The 9,920-nt window shown below is 39.9% G+C and overlaps 1 protein-coding gene and 1 long non-coding RNA gene across 12 annotated transcripts in view; both read left to right on the plus strand.

Moving 5' to 3' along the window:
* The window catches only part of LOC112081310 (zinc finger protein 180-like), a 175,522-nt gene that overhangs the window by 17,421 nt on the left and 148,181 nt on the right, over nt 1–9,920 (plus strand). The window contains exon 1 of one of the 11 annotated variants that reach the window (XM_070449070.1): nt 4,778–4,977. The exons of the other annotated variants lie outside the window; for them this stretch is intronic. The gene's annotated coding sequence lies outside the window, so the exon portion shown is untranslated. Of the gene's footprint in view, nt 1–4,777; nt 4,978–9,920 lie in introns of those variants that run through there. 11 annotated transcript variants of the gene reach the window in all.
* On the plus strand, nt 8,483–9,894 carry LOC139029330 (uncharacterized). The gene is made up of 2 exons (XR_011481632.1): nt 8,483–9,357; nt 9,568–9,894. It is a non-coding gene; the product is annotated as an uncharacterized lncRNA (long non-coding RNA).

Genomic DNA, 9,920 nt, shown 5'->3' on the forward strand with positions numbered 1-9,920 from the left:
TTTACCTAGCATAGACTTATAGATGACCTGGAGCCAGTGGGTCTGGCGACGAATATGTAGCGAGGGCCAGCCGACTAGAGCATACAAGTCGCAGTGGTGGGTGGTATAAGGTGATTTGGTAACAAAACGGATGGCACTGTGATAGACTGCATYCAGTTTGCTGAGTAGAGTGTTGGAAGCTATTTTGTAGATGACATCGCCGAGGTCGAGGATCGGTAGGATAGTCAGTTTTACTAGGGTAAGTTTGGTGGCGTGAGTGAAAGAGGCTTTGTTGGGAAATAGAAAGCCAATTCTAGATTTGATTTTGGATTGGAGATGTTTAATATGAGTCTGGAAGGAGAGTTTACATTCTAGCCAGACACCTAGGTATTTATAGTTGTCCACATATTCTAAGTCGGAACCGTCCAGGGTGGTGATGCTAGTCGGGCGGGCGGATGCGGGCAGCGAACGGTTGAAAAGCATGCATTTGGTTTTACTAGCGTTTAATAGCAGTTGGAGGCCACGGAAGGAGTGTTGTATGGCATTGAAGCTTGTTTGGTGGTTAGTTAGCACAGTGTCCAAGGAAGGGCCAGAAGTATACAGAATGGTGTCATCTGCGTAGAGGTGGATCAGGGAATCGCCCGCAGCAAGAGCGACATCATTGATGTATACAGAGAAGAGAGTCGGCCCGAGGATTGAACCCTATGGCACCCCCATAGAGACTGCCGGAGGTCCGGACAACAGGCCCTCTGATTTGACACACCCACCTGTAGCACGCGCTCCAGCAGGTATATATGTCACGCCCTGGCCTTAGTTATCTTTGTTTTCTTTATTATTTTAGTTAGGTCAGGGTGTGACATGGGGGAAGTATGTGTTTTGTATTGTCTAGTTTTTTTGTGTATGTTTATGGGGCAGTGTTTAGTCTAGGTGTATGTATGTCTATGGTTGCCTAGATTGGTTCTCAATTAGAGACAGCTGTCTATCGTTGTCTCTGATTGGGAGCCATATTTAGGCAACCATAGTCATTAGGTAGTTCGTGGGTGATTGTCTATGTTGCATGTTAGCACTTAGTTTGTATAGCTTCACGTTCGTCGGTTTATTGTTTTGATTAGTTTGTATAGTGTTCGTTTCGTTTTCGTCTGATAATAAAGAAGATGTATTCATTTCACGCTGCGCCTTGGTCCTCTTCTCTTCCACGTTACGACGATCGTTACTGCACATGTACATAGCCCATCTATAAGATGAGAAAAGAGTGTTGTGTTGCGTTCCTTTGTTTAGCGACCCCTATATCTCCCATTTCCATGTATTTTTTTAGTTGTGTTAGTTTCAACAGCACGAACAACCTGATTTCCCCCCTAATCTATATCAGTGATTTATTGCTACTTGTCAAAACAACAGCGTTTCTGGTGCTTGTGCAGTTATTAATAAGGTGCTTGTTTTAAAAAATACAAGTAATATGATTATTGTGGCAGATGTTCGTGTATATAGTACATTTTACGTTTAGGTTTTCAATTTATCACAAACTGTTTCTGCATTTGGACTATTGATTTGGACACGTTTAAACTGTGACATTGGGGATATCCCACCTAGCAAAAATGTCGTTGAAAATAAGACTATGACCGACGTACAATATAAGTTTGGTTTTAATTGAGAGTTGAAAAGAAAACTATTTAATTTCTGTTTAATTTCAACGTACTCGCAGCTTATACACATGGACGCAGTATAATAAATCGGTCTATAATCAATTTTATTAACAATCCTAATAAATTGAGTCATAAATATAAAATATATTTGTTGTCCTAAGGGGAAGGTGTTACAGACTTTGGTTTTGAGGTTGGACTTTAGCACGTATAGCTCGTTAGCACGTCTAGTTCGTTAGCACATCTAGCTCGTTAGCACGTAGGACACACTGATTGGTGTCACCTCGTTAGTCAGTATGTGTTACACCCGTGTTACACCTGTGCTGGCTTGTCCATCTCGTTAGTGGGAAGGTGTTTCACCTGAGCTGGTCCAGGTTCTATTTAATGTCTGGCCCAGTGCTCCAGTTGTCTTGATAGATGTGGAGAGTCAACACCTTTAGTTGCTCCACCTTTTTGGTTTGCTTCCTGTCTTTAAGYTTGTTGTGGGTTTTTCTTTTGTTTGCCTCTTCTTGGCAGATTTAGTGGGTCTCATGGTGGGTGTCTTTTAGGTCCCAGTTGTTGTTACTAGTAAACTTTCAGTGGACACCCCCATAGTGTCTTTCAGAGCCTCTCCTAAAAAACAAACTTATATTTTGGGTTGGATATTGCATCCAATTAATATTTTAATCAATGGAATTTCCTTAGAATGTTCATTAGTCTTTCAGTTGTTAGTCTTCTGTTTGATGTGTACTAAATATTTCTGTTTATTTTCTTCTTTTTTTCTCCCTGTAAAGCCATACTGTTGAATCCATGTCTGAAATGTGCTGTATAAATAAAGCTTGATTTAATTTCAACAAATGAACCCAATGACTGACCAATCAACAGACTCTTGGTCCGTCTTACTATGAAAAACAGTACCAATTTTCAAGCCTGCTGGGGCGTGGTGGAGTGGTAAACACCACCCCCGGCTCTACCAAGAGCTTGAGGTGGTCTCCCACAGCTCTGCTTATGTCATGTTTTGTGGCCTTGCTGTTCCATTTCTTGACAGCCCCTGCAACACAGAAATAAACGCATTTCGTAATATTATATGAAACATTAAAAGTAAAGGATATGGAGCATCTACGGCCTCAGTTACACCTGGCACCTAAATGTGACACTCTAAGCTGCATTAGGTTCAGATCTACCAGGATGGGCCTTTGACATAGTCTGGATGCAGTCAGGCCACTAAATATAAATAAGCAATGTAAAGAGGTGGGGTGACTGATTGGGGAAAAGTACATTCTACACAAATGACCTTCATAATAGCAAAGAACAAATGTGTGTGCCTGAGGGGAAATCAACTTTCATACAGCCAAAAGGGGTGAGAAATTACACCCATATCAGTGGACAATTTGCACTAATGTAAATAAACATAGATGATGGAACATATTACCTTTTGCTGACGTGATGAACCACTAAGAGGACATAAATATTTACCATCTAAACCATGTGTGACCTCTCACCTCTCTGGCTGTAGAARTGTTCTTCCTAACCAGTCCCTCAACAGCTCTCTGACTGAGCTCCASCCTCACTGGGTCTTCAGAGGAGAGGAARGCTGAGGAGGGATGGAAGGATGAATGGATCAGTCAGWCAAAAAAGTGTAGMGCTGCTGTMTATGCTGTTTGACAAAATCACTATTTTAGTAGTTCATTAAAGTAAATAAGGCTTTAGGACTGCTGAATACCAACTATCAATCACTTAGATCATGTATTTCCAGGTAGAGATACATCCTTGGGACGTCGCTAGCCCATTGAAGTTGACATTTAAAATAGTTAMGGTAGGGGTTAGGGTTTAGGGTAGGGATGTCCCAAGGATCCCAGATAGCATTGACCATTGAGCATTCTTCGGTCTCTTTTACATAGCAGGTGTAAAATAAACAGACAAGACAAGTAGGCACGCAATGCATTATGGTCATTGTAGTTCAAGTATACCAATGGCTGATGGAACATATTCCCTTTTTTTTCTTCCTTTATTTAAATTGACAAGTTAGTTAAGAACAACTTCTTATTTACAATGACGGCCTAGGAACAGTGCCTTCCTAGACAATGTGCTGGACTGTAAATATTTATGTGGCCCATGTACCCAGTGTAACAAAAAATATTCATGGACTGCAGGCGACAGGCTCAGGACATGGTTGATTGGCTATCAGACAAGGTTCATTACGCTGCTAGCTGGTAGGACTGCTTTGCTGGATTATACTATAGCTGAGATCCCAATACCCATGTAGACATAGCTTACTGACAGATCAATGAGGTTAGATCCCAATACCCATGTAGACATAGCTTACTGACAGATCAATGAGGTTAGATCCCATGTAAACATAGCTTACTGACAGATCAATGAGGTTAGATCCCATGTAAACATAGCTTACTGACAGATCAATGAGGTTAGATCCTATGTAGACATAGCTTACTGACAGATCAATGAGGTCAGATCCCAATACCCATGTATTGTGAACAGGTCGATTGGAGCGGTAGTTGTTTCGATGGTGACGTACTTTACAGTTATTTAGACCGCGGTGGTTATTGGTTTCCTGGAAGAAACCGTTGTTGTGCATCATCTTTCAACGCTCCAGTACCTGATAATGACCAAACCTGTATCGGCTATTTGGGAATTAAACTTTAATCAACCTGAAAGCGTTCATAGTAGAAACATCTGTTGGGTTGGTAGAATGTGGAAAGACCCACCTCATTGGTTAATATTCCCTGTAATAGAAGCATCTGTTGGGTTGGTAGAATGTGTAAAGACCCACCTCATTGGTTAATATTCCCTGTTGTAGAAACATTTGTTGGGTTGGTAGAATGTGTAAAGACCCACCTCATTGGTTAATATTCCCTGTAGTAGAAACATCTGTTGGGTTGGTAGAATGTGGAAAGACCCACCTCATTGGTTAATATTCCCTGTAGTAGAAACATCTGTTGGGTTGGTAGAATTTAGAAGTAGGTTTTAAATTCATACTTATTACAAATMTGCAGTTGTCTAACTATTATATTATTACTTAATGAAAGAAATGTAAAAATKCACTTTTTGTCTGGAAATAAAATCAAAATGTATCTGCGTTAACCACTCCAGTCAACAGATGGCGATGTGCGTCTTTCAGGCAATGCTATCAGAGTGACGTATAATCTAGTGGACGGAACACTTCTTCAACAACATCTAGTCAGCCACCTCGGTAGCTTCCTAGCCGAAACATTCAAGCTGTTCAGACTGCTTTGGTGTATATTTGCCTCTGTATTTGAAACATAATTATGTCATATAACTAGTTTCCACATTTAATGTCATATTTCCGTTTAGTCAGGTAACGGTAGCTGGCTTGATAAATTAGCCTATCACTAGGCTAGTCGCTAACGAGCCAGGTTAGCTGGCTAACATCCCCGACCATGAATTCACTAAGCTACTCTCCTTCTGCTAATAAAGAGGTCTGCTGGACGGAGAAAGAGGGTCTGGGGCTGAACGTTGTTGTGAAAGAGGAGGATGTCACAGTTAAACAAGAAGTAGAGGGTGAGGCTGTTACAGTGAAAGAAGAGAAAGACGTTTCAGTGAAAGAAGAGGAAGACGCGTTCAGAGTGAAAGAGGAGGAGGATGTTACAGTGAAAGAAGAGGGGGAAGGGAAAGAGGAGGATGCAGTTTTTGGAGTGAAGGAGGAAGAGATAACTGTCACATTGAAGGAGGAGAAGGAAGAACAAGAACAGGAGGAGGAGACAGGTGATATAATTTAAGACAGTAGGTACTGTCTTAAAAACAGGAGCACAAACTATTGATGAACTGATGCGTGGTTTTAAAGCAGCGTTCTACTGAATGTTTATGCTTGAATGTGTTATTATTTAATGTAGGAATTGATAACTACACTGTAAGATGTGTATACCACCAAAGAGCGGGTCACCAACAACACGTTAACAATGGATTTACACGCAAAATCACATCTTTAATGTCGCTCATAATTGTGTGTTGCTATAGTACCCGTGGGGGGGAGTGAACACCCAGACAGTGGACATCTTTGAAAACAAAACCAGGAAGCTAATTCATCGTTACCCAGAAAGGATTTGATGTTGAGATTAAAAACGGCTGCATTGACCCTTTAATATAAGATACATACGGCTTCTTATGTGTTTTATTTATCCAACATAACTACCTTACTGTGATAGCTTTCATTTAAAATAGTCAACAAGAAACAATAATAATATTAACTACGACTACATACACCCTTCTAGTTAAGTTAGGTTGTAGTTAAGTTAGGTTGTAGTTAAATTAGGTTTTGAGAGTTTTCAAAAGAGTAATATGTACACATTTTGTGCGACATTCTGTATATTGTAAAATTCGACTGCGTGACACATTTCATTTCATATCCAACTTTTAACCTCTGAAATATAGGGTTTGCTAATGTTGCTAGTTTAACGTAGTTGCTAAATGTTGATATAACTGCTTAGTAACCAAAAAGGAAAGAACTTGTGAGTGTTAGACAATACATATCACGAAAACAGATGAATGTTGTCAAGCTATAGATAGATAATAGAGCTCAGCCTGTAAACATGTCATTATCTATTATTATAGAGCTCTGCTCAGCCTTTAGACATGACATTATCTATTATTATAGAGCTCTGTTCAGCCTATAAACATGACATTATCTATTATTATAGAGCTCTGTTCAGCCTATAAACATAACATTATCTATTATTATAGAGCTCTGCTCAGCCTATAACTTGACATGATCTATTATTATAGAGCTCTGTTCAGCCTATAAACATAACATTATCTATTATTATAGAGCTCTGATCAGCCTATAAACATGACATGATCTATTATTATAGAGCTCTGAACAGCCTAAAACATGACATTATCTATTATTATAGAGCTCTGATCAGCCTATAAACATGACATTATCTATTATTATAGAGATCTGATCAGCCTATAAACATGACATTATCTATTATTATAGCGCTCTGATCAGCCATGACATTATCTATTATTATAGAGCTCTGAACAGCCTAAAACATGACATTATATATTATTATAGAGCCCTGCTCAGCCTATAAACATGACATGATCTATTATTATAGAGCTCTGCTCAGCCTATAAACATGACATTATCTATTATTATAGAGCTCTGCTCAGCCTGTAAACATGACATTATCTAGTATTATAGAGCTCTGCTCAGCCTGTAACCATGACATTATCTATTATTATAGAGCTCTGCTCAGCCTATAAACATGACATTATCTATTATTATAGAGCTCTGCTCAGCCTATAAACATGACATTATCTATTATTATAGAGCTCTGCTCAGCCTGTAAACATGACATTATCTATTATTATAGAGCTCTGCTCAGCCTGTAAACATGACATTATCTATTATTATAGAGCTCTGCTCAGCCTATAAACATGACATTATCTATTATTATAGAGCTCTGCTCAGCCTGTAAACACGACATTATCTATTATTATAGAGCTCTTATTATGACATCATGACATTCCCTGAGAGATTAGATTTGGAGCTCTACATCATTTTTTTTTTTTATCTCACCGTCACCAAGTTTATTTTTAATGATGTAATGTTGTGAAGACTGACCTCAGGTTATTGAGGGATCTAGTCTAGATTAAACCTCATAGGACGACAATTTTATTTAACGCAGGTTTCATACAGGTCTCTCTGTTTAACTAAATAATCTGTTTGTCTTTGGCAGGAGAGAGACCAGTCTCTGACAGCGGGAAGAGTTCCTCAGAGGAAACAGACCCGGAGACGCCTAACCAACACCACTGCTCCCACTGTGGAAAGAGTTTTAGGTGGTTATGGGTCCTGAAAAAGCATGAGAGAAAACACACAGGAGAAAAGCCGTTCCAACATACTAATACACAGGAGGAGAAGACATACCACTGCTCTCATTGTGAAAAGACATTTTCCCAGTCACAGGACCTGAAATCACATGAGAGAATAGAGAGGCTGTGTTCTGACTTATGTTTCTGACTGAGAATTTGGGCTTTTGGGCTGTCAGGCTTGAGTTCACTTTGTGTAATGTGAGTGAACTATTTTTTTATTGGGATTAATCTATTGTCTGAAAACGTTGAAAATACACTGAAAACATCCAAAATACAATTTCCAGTTGTCCACATGGCTGGGAGAACCTATTCAAGTAAGTAAGTAAATAGATTTTGAAAATGTAAAAAAAACGATGTATTATTAGATAACTAGCTACAGTGCAGGCTAACTAATGAGCTGCTAAATGAGCTAGCTAGTAGGAGGTGCACATTGTTGTTTTTGCCTCTGCACAGCTGATTCAAATGATCAACTCATCATCAAGCTTCAAGAGGTATTTATGTATTCATTTGTGATGCTGTTCTTTATATGATCCTGTTATTGTCACATGTACATATGTGTGCCCATGCATCTATCAATTCAATGTTATCATGATTTTTTTTATCAGGGATACTTTAGTAATCCACAATGACCTGTTGATGTAAAAGTCTAATAATTACATTGTCTTCCATATTCCTACAGATACCTTGTAACTGGAGTTTCCTTCAAAACGATTGCCTACAGTTACCGTGTAGAGCACTGCAAGGTTGGGTGACCAGGGTCATCTGGGACTGCCTCCTGGAGGAACTCAGATGTGTGAAGGCTACCTGTGTCCTGCGTAACTTCATGAGGATGGACAAGAGGACCAGGAAGGGATCTGCAGCTTGCCGCCGTGTGCCAGAGGAGAAGTCTGCTGCTCTGCAGGATGTTTCAAGGATGGGGTCCGACAACGCAGCAAGAGATGCAATCCGTGTGCAGGAGATCTTCACCTCCTACTTCTTNGCAATCCGTGTGCAGGAGATCTTCACCTCCTACTTCTTCAAAGAGGGTGCTGTTCCCTGGCAACACCATAGACTACACTATGCACAACCAAAGGCTCTTTTAACAGCCATTCACATTGCAATAAGAGTATTCTTCCATTTACTTAGCTATGTTAATAACTGCAATTATTCAATTCATAGTTTCTCTCCCTTTGATTTCTACTTCTCAGTTGAGGGTGCTGTTTAGGTAAGGGTGTGATGTCTGTGCAAAAACAAAACAGGCTATTTTAAATCACTAATATTGAAAAAATAAATGTACGTTGTTTGTCAGCTAGCTGGTTTGCTAAGTTAGCTTAGAACTAGGCTAGCGCTAATGCTAGCTAGCTAACATCTTCGACCATGAGTTCACTAAGCTACTCTTCTGCTAAAGAAGAGGTCTGCTGGACGGAGAAAGAAGCTCTCGTCAAAGAGGAGGAGGAAGAGAAGGATGTTACAGTACAAAAACAAGTAGATGGTGAGGCTGTTACTGTGAAAACACTCATGTATCAATCTGATTGATGGATTGTGTTGTGCAGTAAACAGGCTCAGGTGTATAACTGTAGCTCCTTCCACCTTCAAAGAATAGGCAAGAGGGCCAACCATGGAGAATAGTAAGACACTTCATTATTTCAATAACTACGCTATATTGTTTGTCCTTGTGGGTCCGTTCATGTTTTTCAGCATTAAGTACTCTGCAGCCACTTAGTGTGGTGTGGACACCAGGTGAGGCCACACACAGATTCCTGTTGAACACTGTGGCTTTAACTACCTTATTTTCTCAATAACAGTCTCTCTCCTTCACTTCATCCCTCTCTCCCCTTCTCCCTAAATCCTCTAGGTTATATCAGCTGTGTCGGTGAACCCCTCCTGCATCTGAACAGACTACATCGAGGGCACAGCATGGTCAGAGGTGAGAGGTCACTTGGTCAGGTCAACAGGAAGTATTATTAAAGAGATGCTTTACATTGAAATACAGACAGAGATGCAGTAGTCCCAGAGTTAATGATCCAAGGTCAGTTTTGCATTTCACCTCCTGATTGATGACTAACAATGTTAGAATAAAAAATAAAAACACAAGGCTTAAACATGCTCTCTCTCTCCATCTGTCTCTCGTCTGCAGAGATGTTTTGATGTGAGAGGATGCCAACCCCCAGTCCCATCATCGCCACCTCACCTGCTTTTAAGATGACCTTTGGTCCGACGTGAGACACTTATGTAATTGTGATGAACTGAGAGAATATTTAGGTAGCACTGTGATTCATTAATCATGTGCTGCCTTCCCTGCTCCCATGTGCTTACCTCTTTCCCTTTCTGACTTTTACACCTCTCTCTCCACCTCTTTCTTCCTCTGTTTTTATCATTCACAACAGATGTGCATTGAAGGACAGATTGAACTTGTATTTATAACACTTGGATAATGAGCTTTTCAATAAAGCGTTTCACATTCTCTACTGGTTGAAATGAAGTGTAATG

Source organism: Salvelinus sp. IW2-2015, linkage group LG19, assembly GCF_002910315.2.
Source record: "Salvelinus sp. IW2-2015 linkage group LG19, ASM291031v2, whole genome shotgun sequence".
Taxonomy (NCBI): Eukaryota; Metazoa; Chordata; class Actinopteri; order Salmoniformes; family Salmonidae; genus Salvelinus; species Salvelinus sp. IW2-2015.